The 25,405-nt window shown below is 38.2% G+C and overlaps 1 protein-coding gene across 1 annotated transcript in view; it reads right to left on the bottom strand.

The window, feature by feature from the left end:
* SDK1 (sidekick cell adhesion molecule 1) overlaps positions 1 to 25,405 on the bottom strand; it is a gene marked incomplete at both ends in the record, with an annotated part of 418,553 nt that overhangs the window by 257,199 nt on the left and 135,949 nt on the right. The window lies entirely within an intron of this gene.

Raw genomic sequence — 25,405 nt, 5'->3', positions numbered from 1 at the left:
ATCTGTGAACGTTACCACAGTGGTATTATGTTCAGTTTCTTTCCTTGACAATTTCTACAAATATTAAATAAGAAAGACATTTTCATAGATCTGTGTTGCCATATTGAAATAGTTCACTGCTTATATTAAATTTTCCTCCAATTTTTTCACTAAGTCTAAATTTTTAAAGGAAAAATTCACAATGTTGTGAATATGCTACCCTCCTGCTTTATAAGTGCACAAGGTACATACAACCCTTTTGTTTGTTTGTAATATTCCTTATGTAATCTGTGTTAAAGATTTACACATTTATGATCACTTAAAGCTGTATCATAATTTTACTAATATTTAATAACAGCAAAAAAATGGTAAATTTATGGAGGCAGACAATATCAGCGGGTTCAAAAGAGGATTAGATAAACTCATGGACAGCAAGGCTGTAACCAGAACCGGACAGGAATGAACCCTCCCTAACGAGCATCTCATTTTGCTAGTGGCAGGACAGAATACTGGGCTTGATGGACCATTAGTCTGAGCCAATAGGGCATTTCTTACGTTCTAATGGAAAACCTAATTTATCTTTTCCAAAAGCCAATTAGACACCATAAAAGACAGATATTATTATCAAGTTAGGACAATCTGTAAATGGAGATTCAAAGTTAGTAGCAGTTAGAGAAATGTAACTCATGTTAATTAAATGCTAATTATATGTGCAATTACTTTGGATTATACTGAGCAGTGAGACAGTCTGTTAAAAGTTAGTGTTCAATCAAAGTCCATCATTTGAAAATATGAACAAAATAAAATAATTGGATTCCCCTATATCATTTTACCTATATTTTTCTTTAGTTTTTCATGTTGCACGATTCAAGCTCATGCACAAAACCTCCCTCCCATAACCTGTATTTCAAGGACAATTGCAATAGACATGCAGAGGTGGAGAACTTGTCTCTTTTTACCTAGTAAGGTTGCAATACAGAAAACATTGATGATGTGGGAGATTCCTGAGGCATATGGGGAGATGAGATATACGTCATCCTACTTCAGGTACCATTTTACAGAACTATCTGAAATACATCCTAAAGATCCCAACTCATTATTCAGAAAAGTGGAGTAAGATCTGTGAAACAAAAGGGTTAAAATTCTGTAGTTTCTATGGTTGTGCAAACACCGCTTCATCAAGGGCCCAATAAATCACAAAGCACTAGAAGCCTTAGAATAGCAACTCACATCCTGGAGTAGCAGGGTAACACAATTTTAATTCCATGATATGGATATAAACTAGCAAATTTCTGAAAAATCACCTACAAAAGGTAAAATACTGATTTATGCAGTAAACAATGAAACTCTACAATCCATGCATGGCAAGTGAGAGAAAAAAGGGAAAGAAAGGCAGAAGGAGTGAAGGAAGGAAAAAAACCTACATTTGGTATTAGGAAATTCTTCATATTTCTACTGTTCACGGCTTTGATTTTCTAATCTGTGTCATTTCATTGAAGTTGCTTTAAAGGACAATATTTTCCCACTTTTGTCTTAACTAAACTTGTATGCTTGACAGTTTGAATGGGATTTCACCTGAGAAAATATTGTCCTTTAAACACCTTATTGCTGTTTATGCTAATTTTTTTCTTAATTTAAAACAGAAAAATATCAGGTCAATCTGTAACAGAGATATCGCGGAATTAATGTTGCAAACCTTTTCATAAGTTTCATTGATCTGTCTTTGTGTCTGTGGAAAAAAGAAAAGATGTAAAGGCTTTATTAAAAAAATCCTTAGATCATAGAATACAGCATTATCATAACAGAAAAAAAAAATAGTTACTGAAGTGTTTAATGCTACAGAGGAGGCCAGAGAACACAAATAAGAAATAGATGTTTCAGAGGTGTATTAATGCTAAACATTTCAGACAACATTTTCAAACAGTTGCTTCCTCATTTCTGCTTCACCAGTAAAGTAATGGTAAAAGCAATGAATCCAGATACTATAGTTTCAAGAATCATGTTGTATAATTGGTCAGAGGAAAACCTACATAATAAGCAGCTAAAAATGAATGTGGTTACTGTTTTCTCCCCTAGCACCCATCATCTAAAGAGCTGGACCAAGGGAGACTTAAGGGGAGGTAATTTACTGGGTACAGTCCTGCTCCAGCAGAAAAAAAATGCAGTGACAGCAACACATGCTCCATTCCCAATACCAGCTGTTTAAGTAAGTGCCAACATCAGGCAAGAGGGTCAGAAAAAGAGGAGAGAAAAATTACTCTACTATTTCCACATTATTTCCAAAGTCTATCTTATTAGCTGAATCTGCATACACAGAAACAAAGCTCAGGCAGAAACAAATCAGTAAATGACACTCTAAAGAATTAAAGTAGGGTGAATTTACCATTTTTTGTTGCTACAGTGCCAACTGAGCCATTCAGCTACTCTGCCCAGGACTGATGTCCTCTAATGCAATTGCCATTCAAGTAATTCTTTTGGGTTTTTTTTAAGGACTAGAATTATACTGGCAGTCATATAAGCCTTTGGATTTTACCAGGCTCTGAAAGATTTGTTAAAAACTAACATTAGCAGACAGAAGACAATCAGCTGGATCCTTTAACACACTTCGAATAATCACCAGGTAAACTGTCTATTTAATCCACACAATTGTGTGGGTACAGAATCACAGAATCGCTAAGGTTGGAGAAGACCCTTAAGATCATCAAGTCCAACTGTTAACCTATCACTGCCAAGTCCACCACTAAACCATGTCATCAAGCACCACATACACATGCCTTTAAATACCTCCAGGGATGGGGACTCAACCACCTCCCTGGGCAGCCTCTTCCAGGGCCTGACTACCCTTTCGGTGAAGAAATTTTTCCTAATATCCAGCCTAAGCCTCCCCTGGCACAACTTGAGGCCGTTTCCTCTCGTTCTATCACTCATTACTAGGGAGAAGAGACCAACCCCAACCTTGCTACAACCTCCTTTCAGGTAGTTGTAGAGAGCAATAAGGTCTCCCCTCAGCCTCCCCTTCTCCAGGCTAAACAACCCCAGCTCCCTCAGCTGCTCCTCATAAGACTTGTGCTCTACACCCTTCACCAGCTTCATTGCCCTCCTCTGGACACGCTCCAGCACCTCCATGTCCTCCTTGTAGTGAGGGGCCCAACACTGAACACAGTACTCGAGGTGTGGCCTCACCAGTGCCCAGTACAGGGGCACTATCACCTCCCTGCTCCTGCTGGCCACACTCTTCTTGATACAGGCCAGGATGCCATTGGCCCTCTTGGCCACCTGAGCACACTGCTGGCTCATGTGCAGGCGGCTGTTGACCAACACCCCCAGGTCCTTTTCCCCCAGGCAGCTCTGCAGCCACTCCTCCCCAAGCCTGTAGCGTTGCATGGGGTTGTTGTGACCCAAGTGCAGGACCCGGCACTCAGCCTTGTTGAACCTCATACAGTTGGCCCCGGCCAATCGATCCAGCCTGTCCAGGTCCCTCTGTAGGGCCTTCCTACCCTCCAGCAGATCGACACTTCCACCCAACTTGGTGTCATCTGTGAACTTGCTGAGGGTGCACTCAATCCCCTCATCCAGATCATCAATGAAGATGTTGAACAGGACCGGCCCCAGTAGTGAGCCCTGGGGAACACCACTCGTGACCGGCCGCCAACTGGATTTGACTCCATTCACCACCACTCTCTGGGCTCGGCCATCCAGCCAGTTTTTAACCCAGCGCAGAGTGCACTTATCCAAGCCGTGAGCAGCCAGCTTCTCCAGGAGAATGCTGTGGGAGACAGTGTCAAAGGCCTTACTAAAGTCCAAGTAGACAACATCCACAGCCTTCCCCTCGTCCACTAAGCGCGTCACCTTGTCATAGAAGGAGATCAGGTTGTTCAAGCAGGACCTTCCCTTCATGAACCCATGCTGGCTGGACCTGATCCCCCGGTTGTCCCGCACGTGCCGCGTAATTGCACTCAAGACGACCTGCTCCATGACCTTCCCTGACACTGAGGTCAGGCTGACAGGCCTGTAGTTCCCCGGATCCTCCTTCTGACCCTTCTTGTAGATGGGTGTCACATTAGTATTATCTATATCCATCTATCTAATTCTATAGTATTTGTCCTAAATATAGAACACTTATGCCGATTCTAAGTAAGTATTTCTAGTTTGCATCTAACAATAGATCCACACCTGATTTAGTTTAAATGTGCTCCTGCTACATTTTAAAGCTTTTGCATTGTCCAATACCTTGCAATGGAGTCAGCTATTAGTTAAGTCCAAAATTTCTCCTTCATCAGAGCCGCCAGTTTGCAATTCATACAGAGGAACCATCTTTGCATGCAGTTCAGTGGCACGTCAGTGAAGACTATAACAGCTTGTGATTCTCAGTCCATTTTTATTGAGCAGTAGAAATAGAGCAAAGTAGGTCAGCATCATCCCCCCATAAGGTTTATCAGTAAGTTCCCTACGTGAAAGCTCAAACATTAGATCAAAGACACACCTAGACTGACACACTCAAGGATCCCTCTAGGATGTGCTTCCTTATGAAAAACTCTTGTTAGGTTCCACAGGAGCTTAAAGCCTGCACAAATGAAACAGTAACATTTCCTTGTTGTTGTACTTTACAGCTCCTTGAAACACACTGTTATTCTCTCCGAAGACTGTAATTGAAAGTTATAAGTTATAAAAACTGATTTATTCTTGCTGAAGGACTATTTAAAATGATCTGAACTAACTGAAATTTAAAGTTTAAAAACCACATCAATAGTACTATCCTCAACATTTATTTAAAAGAGATTTCGAACAGAGCAATATGATATAATTTAAAAACGAACTCAACAGTTGTTTTTACTCCCTCAGAGAGCAGTTATTGCCTGTCATATAATTAAGTGAATATGCCAGTGACAGAATACACAAAGCAGCAGGGAGCAGCACAGGAAAATACTGAAGCTTCTTGTAGTCCATGAGCCTTTCGGCTCACCGCAGTGAGAAAAACCTGTCTAATATATTAGAATGAGAGAATTAAAAGACATGATCAGAAAAACAAGAAATTGCCAAGGAAACACTCTATCAGTATATTTCATACTGGGTGTGAATCAATCCAGATGATGCTCAGTGAATTTTATGACACGTTGCAAAACATACTGTAACACTTTATCTCAGATAAACATTTATTTAAAATTGATAAAAAGTCAGCTAAAAATAATAATATACCTTGAATAGCTATATTGAATGAATGAAAAATGTTCATGTAGCTTCAATCGACACTGAAGACTGTAGTATCAAGAATTCATCTACCCTATTCAAATCAGCCTAATGTGTATGTAGAACTGTAGACACCTCTGACATTTTTTTGTCATTAATTATGAGAGCCTCCATGATAAATAAAAGGAAACAGGAGGTTCTTCCTCATCTCTAGACAGGAACAAAGTGAACAGAAAGTTTCGGATTTTCAATTTTGAATTTTGCTTCTGAAACAAATGTCCTTATAAGTTATCATTCTAAATATCAGGATTCCTCAAAACAAGAGGAGATGTTTAACATTGCAAATACAAAGGCAGGAGTCTTCCCCATGAGATACAGAACTGGCTTTAGCACACCAAATTTTGGACACAATAGCAGCCAGTAACACTTCCAGGAGTATTTATTAGCCTGTCTCATCTCCACTGTCACTGATCTGGTGACACAGTATTCTCTTGTTAAGCAATGCCATCAGAGATCATTGTCTGTGTTCAGAATAAAACTGCAAATATGTTAGACTGAAACATGTTAGCCAAAAATATTTTTGGCTATAATTTTTTAAGAACACCTTATAAAACAAAATTCTTCTGAAAAAAAGAGGACCTTTTCACAGATTTGGGTATTGTTTCATTAAGTTTCAAAAGACATTCAATATTCAATCTACTGACATAATAATATTGTTCAGCATTTCTTTTCTCTTTTCTTTATAGATGATAAATGCATGCAAGGTCAAAATTCAGACTGCTTTTGAGGAGGGAAGTTGATCCTCAGGAAAGTATTACCTTCCTTCAAAACTTTCTACAGTCTGTGTGGTAAGAGGCTGCTTGCCTTAAACAGTGAGTGTGGACATATATATCACACTACTGGCCTGTACTCAGTCTATGAAAATTGTGAAAGATGTACCAAGCAGTCCAGATTTCACATGGGTAGACTCCTGGCAGAAATGCTTCTCTGAACACCAAGTGATCTCTAACCAAGATTCATGAGCACTATGGAAAACAGTTCCTGAAAGGAACAAAAAGAAAAAGAAAAAAAAAAGATTTAAAGTAACATCAAATCAATTTATCATGATAACTGACATCCAAGTTAGAATGATAGCACTGCTATGTTGGCACTGCCTGTTCCCTTCCTTTCTGGGTGTTTCATCTATTTAAATTCCTTAAGTCCAGGACAAGTTTCTTCCTATAGTGGAGGACACTATTTGAACAAGTGGTCTACGCAGGACAGTCAATCGATAAAACTGCCAAGAGCTGCTGGCAGCCCCAAGACCGCAGGCTGACAAGGGAATGGCTGTGTCCACACGCATCTATAGAAGCCACGGAGGAGATCGGTACACGTGAGAGCCAGCTGCAGGTTTTTCTCATTGTCTTCCACTTCAGGGGGACTTCACAGAGCTTATTTCTTACATGGTGATTTTGCTATGGCATTATTTATTCACATATTATGTAAATAAATTTATTGATTTTTTTAATCTATTGTTGAAAATTCCAAAGAAGTTGCATGAAAAATGCCTTCAGAAGCTTAGACTAAAATGGCAGAAGCTAAAAATGAAACCCCAGCATAAAAGTTAGTGTGTGAGCAAAGTTAATAACACACTAACCGCTTTTCAAGAACGGAAGCAATTCTTCATGGTCTTGCCAGGGGAGATAAGCACAGTCACAGAATACTAAACTCTGACGCCAATCTAGTTGAGCCACCAAAGTCATTGATACTCTGCATGTGTCCATGTCCTACTGTTGAGGTATTCAGAAACAAGAATATATATTTTGAAGAAACATATGGTTTATGCAGAAATTAAGGTGTGTTTCCTCAGAGCTGAGCTGCTGTTGTATCACCTGTGATGAATTCTACCATTCACAATCCAGAACTAACGAGCAAATTCTGGTCCTCTGACTCTTATTGCTGCAATGCTCCACACATGAGAACATTTTTCTGGAAGCTTCCAATTACCATGGAATTTTTCTTGGGGATTTTCTTGTACCATTGATTAAAGATAATCATGAAAAGAAACCTATGACTACTAATTGTTGAAGTTGTAAGGGAATATATTGAGATGATTATCGACTTAATGAAGCTGGCATTGAAATACATTTTCCTGATCTGCTTACTCTATGTACTGTGTCTTCTAACTGGATAATACATTGTGTTTTTACTCAGTCTCAGTAAATAACAGACTGATCTCTCTTGTTTGCAAATGACAGCAAACACAGTTCCAGGAAAAATAATAAAACAAACAAGTGCAACACGCAATGCAAGCATCAACCATTTCAGTCTCAGTGCAAATAAGCTTTCTAGAGAAATGCTTGTTTCAACATACTTAAACTTGATGCCAATTTGTAATTACAAAGCTAATTCTGAACTATTTACTCATTAAAAATAATATGGGGTGCAAATTTCATATGGATGTCTTTTTTCAAGTGCAAATCCACACAGATTGATTTACAAAGCTGTTACGTGCACCTTCTGAGGAGGAAAAACTAAAACGATCAGTTAAAACAGTCCACCCTTCCTGTAATTTCAGTAAAGGTTACTATCCCTGAACAAGTTTTTCAATGCATTTTTTCTTGTCCTGTTTATTTACTATGTGTATTGAGAATAACCTTTTTCCATTGAATGAGCATAGATGGAAAACTGGTTGGTTTCGACTTCCTACCACCAATCTACCATAACTACTCAAAATACTGCCTGTGAACACCCACTCTCTTACTTCATGTATATATTCCAGCTTCACTTCTCATCTTCCTAATATAAACCCTCCTTTCCAGGCTCTGGAAATTTTGCAGCATACATCTCAAACCACTTTTGATCCCTTGATGAATATAAGCACACCCTTGCAAGAAAAAACAGTGAAGGGTCAGACCCTAGGTCTAGACTACTGTTTGAAGGTTCCTAGTGTGAAGCTTATGGGTGAATATAAAGCATTTAAAGGTGCTTCCTAAAGTTCATCAGAAGGCTGTGATCTTATGTGGACATAGCCAGGCTGGTACTTCAAGTTGTGCCATGATGAGCAAACTAGCCAGGACTAGTTGGTTTTTAAACACACTAAATGCCGCATATATTACACTTCTGAGACAAATAATCTGTCCGTAACAAATACAGATGATTAAAAAAAACTAACGCTGTTCTTAATTTGTACAGTGTATACAGAAGAAATTAACTCTTGAGTTCCACAGATGACCAGTCTGTAGCAGTTCTTGGCATAACTTTCAAATGACTTATGTTCTAAATGCTGTATCCATACTAACTAATTAATCTTGCAAAATGAGAAGCAAGTATTAGCATATGCCCTGAAGCATGAGATTTCATTACCTTTACCATTATTTTAGCTTTCATGAAGAAAATTGTTAACAGTATCACAGAAAGATCCAAAAGAAAAAGAGGTGGTTACCTGCACCTAGAGCATTTGATTTGAAAATCTTCCAGGAGTTGCAATATTGCAAAGCTTGAGTGCAACCACACAAATAAACATTTATGTAAATCTACTGAACATATCACTGATACAGCTAATGGTAAAAAAACCCCAAACAAAAACAGAAACCAAACCCCAGACATTTCTCTTATGTCTTTCATGATTCAAATCTTTGTGCTCAATAAAGCTCTTCTAATGCCATTGCAAATGGCTGCAAATTCTGTTCCAATTGCCAGGAAGAGAACTCAGATGCACAAAGTAGAAGACATGGCACAACCGTCTTCCCATATTCTAAAAATACTAGAACATTTTTCTTGTCATTCTCTGGATTTCTTCTGTTTCTGTATCCTGTACAGATTTGACCAATTATATTTGACAATTCTATATGAGTATATGCAAATAGGTATCTGTAATGGCATTTTTTGTCCTTATTTAAGGCACCCAATATTATCTTCACTATTAACAACACTACCTAATGGGCAGATGTCTACATTATAAATAAAGGAAATTAGAGATTTCAAGTGATACAGTTCACTCCTGCTCAGTATTCTGCATACGAAAATATTTTGTTTATTACAACATTTAGCTAGAAATGTTACCTAGAAAACACAGATATATGGTTCCAGTCTCTCAAATCTTTGACCACTCTACACAGAAGTCATTACAGAAATAAAACTTCTTAATGTAGAAGCAGTGGCCTGAATTTTATGAAGGTATAAATTTAATTTCAGTTTTAAGCAACAGATATTTGTAACACAATTATTTTCATCTTGGAACCTTGAAGGAAAGTTGAGAGATTTGTAAAAATGTGTCATGGTTTAACCCCAGCCAGCAACTAAGCCCCACACAGCCGCTCGCTCACTCCCCCCTGGTGGGATGGGGGAGAGAATCAGAAGAGTAAAAGTGAGAAAACTCATGGGTTGAGATAAAGACAGTTTAATAGGTAAAGCAAAAGCTGCGCACGCAAGCAAAGCAAAGCAAGGAATTAATTCACTACTTCCCAGCGGCAGGCAGGTGTTCAGCCATCCTCAGGAAAGCAGGGCTCCATCGCACGTAACGGTTACTTGGGAAGACAAACGCCATCACTCCGAACGTCCCCCCCTTCCTTCTTCTTCCCCCAGCTTTATATACTGAGCATGATGTCATATGGCATGGAATAGCCCTTTGGCCAGTCTGGGTCAGCTGTCCTGGCTGTGCCCCCTCCCAGCTTCTTATGCACCTGGCAGAACACAAGAAGCTGAAAAGTCCTTGACTAGTGTAAACTCTGCTCAGCAAGAACCAAACCATCAGTGTGTTATCAACACTATTCTCATCCTAAATCCAAAACACAGCACTGTACCAGCTACTAAGAAGAAAATTAACTCTATCCGAGCTGAAACCAGGACAAAATGTAAAAGACCCTCTAAACTTATAATGTACCATTAAAAGTACAGTGAAGTGATTGTGTCATAAATGCCTTTAAAATTCAGCTGTGTTGCTTTTCTACTGCTTAGCAACTTTTTCAAAGAACTGTTGCATATACGAATGAGGTTTTCTTGCAAAAACTGTTTATTCAATTAAACAATGCTTAACTAAAACACCCTTTTAAAATCTTCAAACAGAGATCAGATCCTATAAATATTTATGCAAATAAACGTAATAAGTAAGTTCATCATATGCTTAAAGAGCAGTACACAGTTTAGCACTGTTCCATTAAAACACTATGCAGGGATCATGCTTGGAGTACAGTAATGGAAATGATTCAAGGACTCATTAAGTGCCCAAGTCTGCCAAGAATACCACAAGTTTTCACAATAATTAAAAAATGAAATGAACTTATACTACACCCTTATTAATTTTGCTAAGTTGTATCAACAAAGGAGTGGATAAAGAACTACATAGTACTACATTAGAACTTTGAAAAACTCTAATAAGCTGGTATTAAGGAAATCACATTCTCATAGAATAAGATGCAAAATAATGAGACGGATTAGAATTTTGACTGAGGTAAAATATACATTACCTACAAATGTCAATTCAGAGTTTGGCATGATGTTGAATGATTAAATTGTGATATGGCAAAATTGCAAAGCACAATGCAGTATTTATCTACTCATGACAACTGAACAAGGAAGGTTGAAAGGAAAAACAAGCGTTAACTAATGTAAAACACTATAGAGTTCTGGAAAGAATAACATAAGCCATTCACATACCAACATGGCTTAGAACAATTCTGATAGAAATTAGTAAGCAACTAAACCTTCTCTTCTGGTTCGTTCTATTTTGAGCTATTCCAGAAAGGTTTCCATTTTTATTCTCTTTAGTTATACTGCCACTGATTCTTCTTACTACATTCACTTAAGTTAAAATGCCACTGACACTGCAGAACTGCGACTGACTCAGAAGACCTGGGTTCTTCACTTACCCAGGACTCTGCGAAGGAGCACCTTGTTGCTATCGTGGGTCACGATATGGGTTGAGAAGGCAATACTTTACTGCTCTAAAGATTGCTGTTTCCCCACCTGAACATACTCCAGCCTCTGCATACCTCTGCCCTGCATACCTTCCCCTCCACTTTGTGGCTAGCATAGCACAGAGTAAAATAATCTATGATAGTTAAAAGATTAAAATACAAAGAGCTTCTGAAGTGTGACTATATTAAAGGAGTAGGGAACTGTTGGAACAGAAAGTAAATGTCAAAGTGAGAGGGTGCACCTTCAAAGCTCACCCAATGCACTATATTCAAAAATGTAAATTCAAAAAACTTATTAAAATACTAGATTTTATATTAGCATTTATAAAGCACAAGTTCAGAGTCCTTTTCATAATTCTGGTAAATCCCTTTTGCAGTTTAATAAAAGAAGATATTCAACATTTGCATGTTAGTAAAGACCCAATGGACAATTTTTTTTTAAGGTCTGCATGTGAGTAAAAAATGCAACCCTTTGGAAAGTACTTTGATGTTATACAAAGGAAGGTTTTATTATTATGTTATTTCAGCTGCATAAATGAAGTATTAGGGAATTAAGAAATTTAAACTATTAGCAAATCATCTGGCATCTAGCTGGGTAGCTTAGACCTGTTGTCATAGTGTTTGACCATTTTACATCATGCATATGCTCTTTGTATTACTCAAGTTATATATAAAACAAAGTGCAGCAAATACAATGTGTCATCTTTACTTTTGGTGTAAAACAATCTGTCTGTGCTATCTAATACAAACCTATCAAAAGAACAAAAAAGCACCGCATTTGATGAACTTGCATATTTTACTATAGAAATGATTAAAATTCACACCTACCAGTAACAGAATGTATTAGAACAGATTAAGTGAATATCCCATTGGGTGCAGCAGGCTTCAGAGTAGATGACAGCAGTCTCAGAGACCCCATAATTCATTACTATCTCCCAGCGAGAAAGAGAGAACTGTAAAAGGTGTTCCTCAATCAGAAATTTTCCTACCGATGAAATAATTTTGCTTAAATAATTAAAAACATCAGGAATGACATTCAGATTCTTTACCCATCCAATATTACTTCTACAGGCTTCATGAGAGAAAGCAAGGTATACTTTACACACTAGTTTTTCCATTTCATGCTAGGTATTTTTTCCCATTCTGGAATTGTTTCCTGAATAAAAGTGGCTTCCCAAAGAGACAAGAGGATGACAATTGAAATTTTGCCTTTATGAATCTTGATTAGTCAACCTTCAGCCCCATAAACTTTTTTATTTAGTGAAATTAACACTGACAGCTACGGATTAGAAGCTATCAGGCATTAAAATATTAAACCGTCACTTCTCTTTATTTCACTGACACAAGAAGATTTTGCTAATTCCCTGTTTTTATTAAATTATCAGTGACATATTAGCTTATTTCTTGTACTGGAACTTTTAAATCATCAACATACAATAAAGGCCTATTTACAACATCTCTTTAAGGTATTTTCACTTCTGCTGCTAAAAGGTATCTTAAAAACAAATTAATTTACTCTTTGGATAATGTTGTTGAAACCATAGTTGGGTCCAGTTAATACCAGATCTAGGACCCTGCAAAGCTGTTGCACAGTGTTCTCTGCTCACGCTCTCTTACTATGCACCCTTAGCCATCACTTATCCGGTATTTATCATCCCTCTCGTTGCAGCATGTTTTTAATTACCTGCATGTATGTAGACAAATCCACCTCTTTGAAAATATAGCTTGATTTGTTTATGTTAAATGTGAATAAATTACTGATAAACAAGCTGACACAAAGATGTAAGGGCAGATATTTAGTTTAGAAAGTGGGTTTTGTGGGTTGTTTTTTTTTTCCTCTTAGGATGAGAGGAAACGGCCTCAAGCTGCGCCAGGGGAAGTTTAGGTTGGTTATTAGCAAAAACTTCTTCACCGAAAGGGTAGTCAGGCCCTGGAGCAGGCTGCCCAGGGCAGTGGTTGAGTCCCCATCCCTGGAGGTATTTAAAAGACGGGTAGACGTGGTGCTTAGGGACATGGTTTAGTGGTGGACTTGGCAGCGTTAGGTTAACGGTTGGACTCCATGATCTTAAGGGTCTTTTCCAACCTTAACGATTCTATGATTCTATGATTCTATGAAATACTGCAACAGAGAATTAGATGACCTAAGATCAGTTCCTGTGAAAGCAGGAATTACATAAAGAATTACAGGAATTACATAAAGAAGCAAGAACTGAGAATTTTCAAGGCACTTGCACTAACCTCCGCACACTTCAGATTTGGGACAGAAAGAATTTGTGATGAGGGATACAAACAAAGATCTAAAGACTAGCCAGGCCTGCAGCAGAGATAGCACTGGAGTACTTTTATTTTGGGATCATCCAACAAATCAAGGAACGGTGTCATTTTCATAAAGGACAGTTAATTTATCTAAACTTGACCAAGTAAGATCCAGTGTATGAGTAGCTGACCAACAGGGCCAGGGAATGTTTTTGGTAGCTTCTACAGTAGTTTTATGAGATGCTTCGTTTTAGTGGAAACTCTTTAGAGATAATGTGAGAGCCTGGGGAAATTAGCATTTCTCCCCTTGTACCTCAGCACTAGATGGAGCATCTAACAATTTCCTCTCTCCTCCTGTTTAGCAAGACAAATCATCCTCAGTCTTCTTCCAGCACATTTATTAGTACATATGATTTATTTTGCCCCAAAATACTTCCTTGTAAGCCAACTTCCAGCTGTGATGACAAAAATAGTAGTAGAAGATGGGAGAAGATGATAGGGTTGGTTGGTTGGTATAAGGTCTTGTAATAGAACAGCTTTTCAAGATTCGCGATTTGTCTTAAATGGTTGCCTTGCTTCTGAACCAACATAATGACAAGCTATAAAAATAATGGTTTTCATTCTAAAGCAGTTGGAAGAAAAGAAAAAAAGCTGGCTAGATATGCATATTAATACTACATTCAATTAGTTGCCCAATTATTCTCTTTGATACTCTAATACTCTATACAAATCTACAGCAAAACAGCGTATTTAAACCCACACTACTACTACTACTACTTACTAATTTGGTAAATGGGGTTTATAAATGATGTTGTTTATATGACTACCATTTTTCTTAGATTTGCCTCCTCTTCTTCCTCTCAGACAGCTGTCTGTTCTGATGTATGGACAGTGCACACTCTATCCAGGTTTCTGCTTCTCTTCCAGAATCAAAGCTAATGCTTTCATTATGCAGGGAGCACCAGGGAGCAGGATGAGTGCATCTGGCCACACTCACTGACGAGAGAACAGCAGATGGGGCCAGCAGCAGAGGAAGGGAACAGGGAGCAGCAGCAACGTCTGGACAGGAGTTGAGCAGCAAGTACTGGACCCCTGAGTTTGGGGGTCCTGCAAAGAAAGTGACAGAGAGGGCAGGGAATCTTTGGTGGAAGATTTCAGCAAAGAAGAGGAAAAAGTCTGGGGGGACATAAGGGAATGGCTTTGATGGGAGATATTAATGACAGTACCTGGAAAGGGAACAAGGTGTCTAAGTGGAGAGGTGAGGAGAAGGGGATATGTCTGAGCCAGGAACAGCCTGAGAACCTGGCTGTGGATGACAGGAATAGTTGGGTGGCAGGAATTACAGACAGATAAGTTTCATGGAACTCTGAAATTGCAAGAATTAGGAGAATTTAAGCTCTGGAGCAGGAAGATGAGCCACAGACTTGGGGAAATGGTTGTTCTGGGGCAAAAGGTATGGAAGAAATAAGACTTTGAAGAGCAGACACTCTGGGATAAGATTACCAAGGGACAATACTGTATCTGACACCCTTAAAAGTGGGAGAGTCCACCTATCTTTTGCCCCCTCAAGGCAGGACATTTTTCCATTCTCTTTTATCAGTCCTAGTTAAAAGAATAGTAAGGACACTTGATGGAAACATCCAATATTGACTGCATATGTTGGAGATTATTGACATTTTCTCTCTCCTTGATCATAACATTTCTGCTAAGTTGTGAAAAATATGAAGAAAAATATAAATAAATTAAAATGAAATGTACATAGAATTTTAAAAGTGTATTATGAGGTTGTTGCTGCAATATCTGTTGGGTAAACAGAAAATGCAGCTGTCTAACAACAGCCATTGAAATGTGTAGTATCCCAATAAACTCTGCTTCTTGTTGCTGCTAAGGCCGGTTTCAGTTCCCATGGAAACAGATGATGGATTGCCAAAAATGAGATTTGACGTTTTAAAATAATCAGTGATTTGAACTAGTGATTATTATGAAAGTATTGCATGCTTCTTCCAGTGAAGAGGTATTATGGAAGCAGGAAAAGAACACATGGCAGCTGGCCGACAGCAACAGAGTTGTTAAAATTCTTGCAAATGGTATTGGTTGCTGAATGACAACAGCAAATGCAGTTTCTTGAAAAAACATTGAGCAAAATCTAGCAAAACTCTATTTTAAAAAGTGAATAGCCTTTGAGGTTTTGGAGAAAAATACATAAAATGTTATTGTGCAGATCTTAGCTTCAAAGCTTTCAAGTACTTTTCCTAAATAAGGTCTCCTTTATACCTCTATTTTGAGAATTCAAGTAGCCAGGAACATACAAGCTAGAAACTGCTAGATATTTCTTCTCCTGCTTTTTGAGCTATGAATTTATTTGTCAATAACCCATTAGGTTGCAATCCTACAAATAAGCCACTACAAACAAAGACAAAATGTTCACAACGTTCAGTTTTCCAGTAACTGGAGGGTAGGTCCAGAGGGGACATATGTCTGGGCAGGATCAGTGGCAATATGGGGAGTTGTGGTGGGAGTTTGTGTTGAAAGGGTCAGTAATATTTGGGGGGGGAAGAAATTACAGAAGAGTGAGGAAGCTCATGGAACAGGCGTGGGGGCTTCTCTGATCTTTTGAGGAGGCTGGCTTTTGTTCCTACGGGATTTCACAATAAGATGGGGACACAAGCATGGGCCATGCTCTCAGGACACTGGCACTCCCTCCGCCATGTGAGTGAAAGCTGAAGACCACCACTCACAAACCACAGTCTTCCCAACTCCTCCTCATCCACCCTCTCCTAGGATTTGTGACCATTTCCATGGGTCATGACATTTTCTAAGTTCCTCTCTCTGTCTTTTCTTTCCTCCATCAGGGTTGAACAACACAATCCATCTCTCTCCCAGTATCCACAGACTCACACATGCACCTGTCTTGACCCAGGTATGGTTTTCTTGATTTCTGTGCTGACAGCATATATCAGTCAGGTGGAAGGGGAGGAGAGGCATAGACTTCCTCCAGCATTTCCCTTTCGTATCCGTTGCCATTGCTGTGATGGAAAGTAGGCTGAATATTCTATTCTTTCCTCATTCTAGTGACAGGAGTTTAGAGGGAAAAGCAAAGACAATAAAGCTGAGCAAGCAAGTGATGATTGTGGTCACCCCAGGAAACAGATGCCTTGTTTGTCTATGTCTAGAATTGGTCCTGACATGTAAAACAACAGATTTGTGTAACATATAAAAATAGCCACAGGCATATATTAAGAAATAAAAGGTAGTGCTCACGTGCAGCAGACATAGATTTCATGTGAATATTGGCAGAGTTTGACTTTTCTCTCACTTCTAATTGCAAGATACCTTTACAAAGTTTCACCAGAGCCAAAAATCACTCCTCTCATACAGATCAGATAGACCCATGAAACCTCAGACAGGGCATTTACAATTTATTTAAATTCATTTGGAATCTGTTAGATGAAGATTCCACTCACAACTAAGGATCAGAGATAAGCCATAGGCAGGCTGCCAGCTTCTTCGTTTCTCTGCAGCGCTAATTAATGTAAGGTCTGCTTCACATTTGCTTCCATGTACCAAATTCTTTAAATTCAAGTTGAATACTGTTGACAAAGTAGACTTGATGCAAATCAACCACAAAAGCCACAATACATCCCCAGAGTGCAAAGTTCTGTGTTTTTTTTCTTTCTTCTTGAATCACACAACGGTTTTCAGTATGAAAGTAAATCTGCCAAAATTATAGGATTTTAAAATTATTCTACATAGATCTGTATTATAAAATTACAAATGTATATGTCTTAACACCTTTGCGCATCATATAAGAATCCACAGAATCATGAGGAAAGACGGCATTTGTCCATTCCTGCATAGAAATAAAATTAATAATCCTTTGTAGTATACAGCCAGAAGTACTGACAGATACATTTTACTTCAGTCAGTTTTGATTAATGAAAGTTAATTGGTAAACATAAGACATTACCTTCTGCTATATTTCATAAGTCACAAGCATTTTGCATCTATTTCCATAAAAACAGAGATATGTGAGTGATCATAGAAGATCATAGAATCATAGAATCGTCAAGGTTGGAAAAGACCCTTAAGATCATCAAGTCCAACCGTTAACCTATCACTGCCAAGTCCATCTATACCATGTCTTCGAGCATCGTACCTATCCGTTCTTTAAATACCTCCGGGGATGGAGATTCAACCACTTCCCTGGGCAGCCTGTTCCAATGCTTGACCACCCTCTCAGTGAAGAAGTTTTTCCTAATATCTAACCTAAACCTCCCCTGGCGCAGCTTGAGGCCGTTTCCTCTCGTTCTATCACTCGTTACTAGGGAGAAGAGACCAACCCCAACCTTGCTACAACCTCCTTTCAGGTAGTTGTAGAGAGCAATAAGGTCTCCCCTCAGCCTCCTCTTCTCAAAGCTAAACAACCCCAGCTCCCTCAGCTGCTCCTCATAAGACTTGTGCTCCAGACCCTTCACCAGCTTCGTTGCCCTCCTCTGGACACGCTCCAGCACCTCCATGTCCTTCTTGTAGTGAGGGGCCCAAAACTGAACACAGTACTCGAGGTGCGGCCTCACCAGTGCCGAGTACAGGGGCACTATCACCTCCCTGCTCCTGCTGGCCACACTCTTCTTGATACAGGCCAGGATGCCATTGGCCCCGGCCGATCGATCCAGCCTGTCCAGGTCCCTCTGTAGGGCCTTCCTACCCTCCAGCAGATCGACACTTCCACTCAACTTGGTGTCATCTGTGAACTTGCTGAGGGTGCACTCAATCCCCTCATCCAGATCATCCATGAAGATGTTGAACAGGACCGGCCCCAGTACTGAGCCCTGGGGAACACCAAGATAAATTGTTCCCATGGATTTGTGAACAATTGCCAGTTTTTAAGCATGAAGCAATAGTTTTCTTTTCCATATTTGCTCTTAAGAATGACTGTAACACTTTTAAATAGTCTTATCTTGGCTGCATATTAAAGTATTTCCATTTGTACACAGAGTAGTTCAAAGATGGACATAAAAATGTTTTTCCACAAAAGCACATTCGTTGTTAAAGGATTATATTCGTGATTTGTCCCTAATATCATAATTAGTTCTGATTAGGAAATGCAGCAAATGCAAGAAGTGAGCCTCGAAGTACAATGACAATGAGTCTTCATATTTACCCGCCTCTAAATTGGATATGATTTTTAAAAAAATAGTTTAATTTCACTTTCAGAGAGTAATGCTATTAACACTTTTTTCGTAGTCCATATTTTCTCTCTCAAAGTACATTTGTCCCCAGAAAGCAACAAACTCATAAATCAGTTTCTACTGCAAGCTGTGATAACTAAATCATACTTAGAGCAAAAAGGTTTCCTTCTAGTGACACTTCCATTCCCTTTGTTTCACAAATTCCAAATCTATGATTAATAAACATAAAATGATTTTGTTCTTTAATTGTGATCATCTTAGGAAAAACAATATCCAACAGTCAGATTTTCCTCTTAGACAGTGATATTTAAAGATTTATTGAAATTTACAGCTGTTGAAGATTATGCTGAAAGATACTGTGAGCAGCTGAGGCCCATTAAAACACAATATTAGTTCCAAGCATCCACTCTTTCTCTATCAAAAAATATGGATTTTACAGTGCTAGCATAATGGCAGCAACTTCCCCTGGCTTATAAAAAATATATATATTAAAAAACCCTTCTGTGGTTTGTGGTCCAAATTTGTAATGAAACATATTGGTCAAATCCCAAAATGTGCCTCGCATCTCATCAGTCGGAGTGTCTCTCTTGGGAGGAATCCACTTCCAAAAGAGCCTTGCTAAAAGCCATGTTCTTTGCCAGCAGTTTTTTTCTGCTATCCCTTTTCTACCCTACGATGGGCTGTGTTGCTCCTACACACCCTGCATTCAGCACAGACATGGTCCCCAAATATGACTCAGTCTTCCTCTCCCTTCATTTAACCAACACATGAGATTTCACCCTGAAAGTTAAGAGGTCTGAATCCATTAATTTTTGAAACATATGTTTAAAACCTGTGGCAAACAAATTATGAGCAGAGAGAAAAACAGTGAGGTTTAATCTAGACAAGTCAAACAGCTTTAGAAAATAATCCTGGGACTTGCTTACCCTGAGGTGTTAATGTTTTCCTCTACTGAACACAGTAGACAGTAATACTCAAAGCAGTCCACTGACAGCATCCAGGACTACTCAAACTGAGTACTTGAAGACATGATGGGAGATTTCCCTACAGCCTTTCATATGCATATGGGCCTTGGGGATAACAGTAAAATTTTATGTAAGATGATTCCTAGTGCTGCCTGTTCCTTCAAATTGAAATTACTCAATGCAGAAGTTTGGTTAAATAAATTAATAACAGGGTACTAATGAATTTCAGTTTAAGGAAATAAATTAATTCTACAAAACATTCTTCTTCTTCAGGTACTGACTTTAAAATGAATGTGGAGCCTGTAAAAGGTACAGACAGACAAAAACAGCTTATAGGTTTTTTGTCACGTCTTTTACTGCTGAGAGGTGTCACTCCATAATGTTAGCAGACTTAAGAGATCTGCAAACTCTTTTTTTTTTAAAGTATTGCTCAGCTAATACACTGCAGAGTTGACAGTCTCTGAATTTATTGTTCACTAATGCTAATCATCACAATTTTAATTAAAGTATTATCTGGTGTATGTGAAAAGTAATTATGTGCAACTAACGTAAGTTGTATGACAGGCTAGTATTCGCAGAGAAATGCATTGCTGTCACTAGAACTGCTCATATAAAATGAAGTGGTGTTTGTTTTAAAGTGAAAAGTGTATACATGGCACATTAAGTGAGCTGCTATCATCAAGACAAAACCTAATCTAATGCTAATATCAGCCCAAAATCTGATGTATTATTTCTAGATACTTCAATTTTTTTCATCTTTCAAAGCCTATTTAGCTACAGCTACTTTTTTTTGATACTGTCATTAATATATTTAAAATTTTACCTTAACAAATCGTTAGTAAATCTGCACCAGCTTTGCTTATTTGCAAAGTATTATGAGTGTTCAAAACCACAGAGAGTCATATTTGACAGTTGTTTGTGCCTAACATATTTTCATTCCACACTCTGTCAGCACATTTAGTCTCTGTAAGAGTTAGTAATGACCACTCACATTCAAATGCATAATGAATTGTTCTTACTGCAAAAACTAGATATTAAACTCACGTATACCTAAAGGCAATGCATTTCATCTTCCCTGTCTAGTGGAATGAAGTGCATTTGTAAAATGCTTTGGTTCATTAACAGTTAACTAACTGACAAAATGTCCACCTAGCTGAAAGGGACACCCCAGAAGTGCCTTTATATACCAAAAATGAACTTTCCTGTTTTGTGTCAGGCATAATGCGACTAACAAAAGACATGAGTTAATATTCATCTAACTGCAGTGTACTAGGAAAAAAGTAGTTTCACAGTAAGAAAGTTAATGAAGATGGTAATAATGTCTTCATAGCAGAAGTTTTCATCTTAAAGAAGAAACCAACAATAAATGAATTGATGGCTAGAGTGAACCTTTTCAGTGAAAAGGTCTTTCACTTAGAAAAAGGTAAAAAAAATCCTCTAAGAGTACTAAGAATTTAATGCCTCAATACAACAACTGAAAGGCAATTGTAGACCTTGACGGTGCTACTGTCCTTTGTGCCTCTCCAAGGTACTGTAGGTACCTTGTGTAAAGAAAGTGAAATATGCTCTGCTTTTAAGTCTGATGAAGTACACCTAGGCAAAGCAAGCTGAAGACTTGACATCTCAGAGTAGCAATTTCTTTTGATGCAGTTACCTTTAGAGAGGCTATTGTTTTCTGTAAGATCTATGGGGAAACAGGCAAAATCATCCCATCAGTCAAGACGCTGGATAATAGTGCAGCTGTAATTCCACATTAGTCTACTGGTGTATTTGGAAAACATTAATCTGTCTAGGTGTCACGTGAAGTCTTTCCTAAAACTTCTTGGGAAATTTTCATGTAAGTTAATAATAAAAAAACATCCCAAACCCTAATTCTTCTCCTTGCTTATTTTCTCTTGCTGTTTTTTTTTTTTTTTCTTTTCTCTGATTCTCCACTTCATACTTTTCTAGCATGTACACGGCTTCCTTCTGATGATCTAGAAACACCCCTTTAAAACATCAAGTGGAGGCTTTGGTGACAGATAAAGCACAAAAGCCAAAATGAATATACATGCACACTGCACTAAGCGGGGGGGGGGAGAAAATTTTAGGACTTAAATTTTTAAATACATACCATCATGTCGCACTAGCTCTGCTGCAGATTTGTTAGTTGCCTTAAGTCATAAACTATAACAACAACCCCATGAGTATATGCAGGCCATTTGCTTCACATTCATATATTATACAGGGATTTGTTGACCTTACACACCCACTCATTTAGGAGGAACTCGTCATGCTATTCTTGTTTTTATCTGAGGGCTTTAACAAAATATTATGGCACTAACACCACTAAAATGGGAATTAATACATAGTTATTTGCTGCAAAATTCCACCATGAGTTACACTACCAGTTAAATTAAACAGAATATGCAGTTTGAAAAAAATTGCCTATGTCTCAAAGGAAACTTTCTCCCAGAAAATATCGCAGCCATACACACTCAAAGAGTAGGATTACCATTCAGACTAAAAAAAGGTGAAACCTAAGCTATCCACTGAATCTTTTTTTTTTCCTCCCCAGCCTAAACAACTGACACTTTTCAGCCTATGGATCAGTAAGAGAAACAGGAAAATACAGGTTTGTTACACCTGGTCATCAGAATTCAGGAATATCTGCTCTGGTGAGACCCACTGGGAGTACGGCACATTCAGCTCTGGAGCCATCAGCACAGGAAGGACATGGACCTGTTGGAGCGGGTCCAGAGGAGGGCCACAAAAATGATCAGAGGGTGGAACACCTCTCCTGTGAGGACAGGCTGAGAGAGCTGGGGTTGTTCAGCCTGGAGAAGAGAAGGCTCCAGGAAGACCTTACTGCAGCCTTTCAGTACTTAAAGGGGGCTTATTAGAAAGATGGGGACAAACTTCTTAGCAGGGCCTGTTGCAATATGACAATGGGTAATGCTTTTAAACTAAAAGAGGGCAGATTTAGACCAGATACAAGGACAAAATTTTTTGCGATGAGGGTGGTGAAACACTGGGAGAGGTTGTCCAGAGAGGTGGTAGATGTCCCATCCCTGGAAACGTTCAAGGTCAGGTTGGATGGGGCTCTGAGCAACCTGATCTAGTTTGAAGATGTCCCTGCTCCTTGCAGAGGGGTTGGACCAGATGATCTTTAAAGGTCCCTCCCAACCCAAACTATTCTATGATTCTGTGATCTGTTAGAACTGGCAACTGTGTTAACGTGTATAAATAATTATTAGAAAACACAAAGAACAAATGAGAGTCTTATTTGACATATTGTAAAGTATCTTTGAAATAATACATATAGTGATACCAGAATTCTTTGACAATTCAGCAGTTCTGCTATCTTGGCTTCCTAGAAATACACTACTTTTGGAATGCTGAATACCTGGCAGAACCCCGTCTCATAAATGTCACCAGTAAACAGTGAAAGACATCAGCATCTACTACCTTAAACCTGCTAGGTAAACCCTACTGCAGAGCCAATTAAATGACATTCCTTGAAACATCTTAAGAATTATTTTTTTCTCAGAACTACTGCTTACTTTTGATCTTTCAGATTTCTCACATAAGGACAACTCAGCACACTCTCTGTTTCCACATCAGTGAAATGAATTCATTCTACTGGTGACAGTAGCCCTGTGTAAATAAGCGTTAGGATCATTATTATGGCATAAAAATGGTGCAGTGTTAAGTACATGCACATTAAGGCTTTTGCATGAGTAAGAGTCAACATGACCAACTATTTAAATGAATTGTTTTCTTAAAAGTTGCTACAGATAAAATATTGGATGATGACAAATCCGTCTGTATTCAACAGGCACTGATGAGAAATTATTGCGTACCATAACCACCACTACTGTCCTCATTTTTAGCACTGTTTATTTCCTCAGTCTGCATACACTGCAGCGATGTCACTCTTAGAAATCATTATTATAGCTGGCAGACTAGCTGATTGATTTGGCCAAATCATTGTAAGCTTGTTTAAGGGGATTAAAAAAGCTTTATATTGATTTAGCAATATAAGGTACTTTTAGTCAGTTTAAAGAGCATCCATACAAGGTGGTTGTATCAATTTAACTGATCAGTTTAGCAGGATGCATCAGTCTAACTGGATCACCTGCTAAACTGATCAGCTAAATTGATACATCTCTTTGTGTACAGAAAACACGATGTTAAATGCACAACTTCCTCCACAGAGAAGAAACAGAGTTCCCGTAAGATATTTTTACATTTCTCACAGTTTTATATGCATCCTCTTCATGTCTCAGCTTTCCTGTATTTTTAGGGCTGACATATTTATTTACCTCCAGAATTTCACAGAGAGCAATATGTGAGTGGATGCTATATGGTTTGTCCAGTACTTTGAGGGAGAGGTGGACCTACTGCACATGAAGTGCACTGATGATTGGTATGTGTACCATAAATCTGTCACTTTCTGAACTTATCAGGGTTACTACATGACATATATCAAACTTCCAAGGAGGTTCATGCTTTCAGCACATGTACTTCTACTGCAAAAGTATTCAGAAATTCCTACACAAGCCAGACAAATGTCCTCAAATTCCTTTCAGACAAAATTTCTGACAAGGGAAATAAAATATATGTGGAAACCTTTAGGTATATTTGACCCCTACTATAGAACAGAGTTTTACAGTTTTCCCATTTGTAAGCATTACCACAGTGCTACGAATTACAAGATCTTACCCTAACAATTCCAACAGGGTCGAAGTGAGAGTAAAGCACAGCATATGAAAATTAGGATTTTATATTAATGAGTACACGACACACATATCTCTGCTTGCAATTTTCCCAAACTGTAAGAGAACTCATACAAATCTCATTTTCAGACATTGCATGCTTGCTTGCCTAGGTCACTCTGTTCTGTTTCCCAGTAATAGTTCCCAAGAAACTGTCTAGTACCTGGATAACAAGGCTTTTTCACCATCTGCAAATTTTTGATTTGTGTATTCTCAGTGTTGACAAAAGAAAATTTGTAATGTGGCAGGAGTGGAGGAAGTAGATGCTTAATGGTTAATAACTCAGGATTTGTCACTTAGCTCTCTTCAAGACATTGCCCAGAAACCCATTGTTTCATCTTCCAGCTTGTTTCCCATCAAATTACTATTAAATTATTCATAAATTATTACATAGTTGCTTCACATCCCTGCAATACTAATTTTAGCAGTTTCAAAGAGCCTGTAATACTAGCTTTCACGTTTAAAAAATGCACATAAGCAGCAGTAAAATATACAGTATGAATTAATAAAATTAAGATCCAAGAAGAGTTTTCCTTTTCTAATATAAACTGTAAAGACTCACCACCCCTCCTGGAATTTAGCAATATCCCATTACCATCAGTTGCTAGCACATCTATCCCTTTGAACACATGAAAATGTAATACGTGGATAAAAATAACCACCAACGTTCTTGGCATTTCAACAGTTTCCTAATAAATTAGGCAAGTAAAAAAAGATTTTATCTACATTTTCTAATGTTACAGCTAACCCTTCAGTCTCTAAATAAAACTGTGCAGGTAAAAACACAGGATGGCTTCATAACTGTTTCAGGAAAGCACAAATGAGCACACCTTGAGATAATAACTAATCAAAGTGCAAGTACTGTGCCATTAGTGGGTGAGCTGCTAATTAGTCAAAAAGAAATAAAACTGTCATTATAGGCTAAAAAGATAAGGAAGAAATAAGCAATATTTAGAATTTTATTATGAGGAAAACAGTATTAACCGTAACTCCATGTAAAAAAAAAAATCAGACTCATATATTAAAAAAATAAAAATATCAGTATTCATTGTTAGTCCACTCAAGTAAACGTAATTGAGAGACGAGCATTTACTTTTCCAAAATATATCATGAAAATGAATAGCGTGAAGGAAGTACAGACAATCTGCATATCCACTCCCTTATGCTGCACCAGG

The sequence above is a fragment of the Platalea leucorodia genome, assembly GCF_965183815.1.
Source record: "Platalea leucorodia genome assembly, chromosome: 5".
NCBI classification, from domain to species: domain Eukaryota; kingdom Metazoa; phylum Chordata; class Aves; order Pelecaniformes; family Threskiornithidae; genus Platalea; species Platalea leucorodia.
The sequence above is the reverse complement of the archived record's forward strand: the minus strand, read 5'-3'. Positions and strand labels throughout refer to the sequence as shown.